Consider the following 848-nt stretch of genomic DNA (forward strand, 5'->3'; position numbering starts at 1 on the left):
ATGTTAAATTTTTTTTTCTTATAACCTAACTACATTATACACTTCCACACCGAAATTCCACGAGTAGTCTCACGTTTCGGGTATCAAATACGCTGCCTTTTAGCGTATTAAACTTCAATTATGGTCATTATTTGACATCTTATTTACTTGCATTATTAGCATAATTTAAAAGTGATCCACTGAATTATTGCAGATTATAGTTTTCTACAATGTGAAAGTTCTGCCAACTACGATAGGTTACGAAATTGCAATTAAATGAACATTTCCGTATTATACTGGCACTCACAAATTATTTTTGGGTATATTCGTGTAAATTGAAATGTATATAGTTTGGTATAATTACTTTTTTTTTAGGCGATGTTTTCTATACACTATATTTTTATTAAAATGAACTAAACTTTGCTCCACTTGTGTTTTGTTTTTACCCGTTCCGAATGGTATCAGTTGCCGAACAAATATGTAAATGGTTGACTGCAGAGTTGCCAGCGGGTTTTTATACCATTGCACTGCGGGAAATTAGTTATTCCCGTTGGAAGAATAACGGGCACTGCGTCATTTGGACCGGTTCCGTTATTCTTCCACCGGGAATTTGCCGCAGTGCAAGGAGGAATGCCAAAAGAATGTTCGAGGCTGTCCGGGGTTACCATGACCCCGTTGTGCAATTCCGAACCGGTTCATTTTTCAACTTTTGGTTCCCATGTACTTATTATGGGCGGATGGACAATGTTATGTTTGAAAAGTGGCAGGATCGCCATGTTATGTTTGGTGTTTGATTCATTTCACCTTTTGGTATTTTTGTTCAATTTTTGGCTTTAAGCGAGCCACGCTAAAAGGGTGATGGCCTCAAG

This window comes from Rhagoletis pomonella, unplaced genomic scaffold (assembly GCF_013731165.1).
Source record: "Rhagoletis pomonella isolate Grant_MI unplaced genomic scaffold, Rhpom_1.0 Rhpom_scaffold_00035, whole genome shotgun sequence".
Classification (NCBI taxonomy): domain Eukaryota; kingdom Metazoa; phylum Arthropoda; class Insecta; order Diptera; family Tephritidae; genus Rhagoletis; species Rhagoletis pomonella.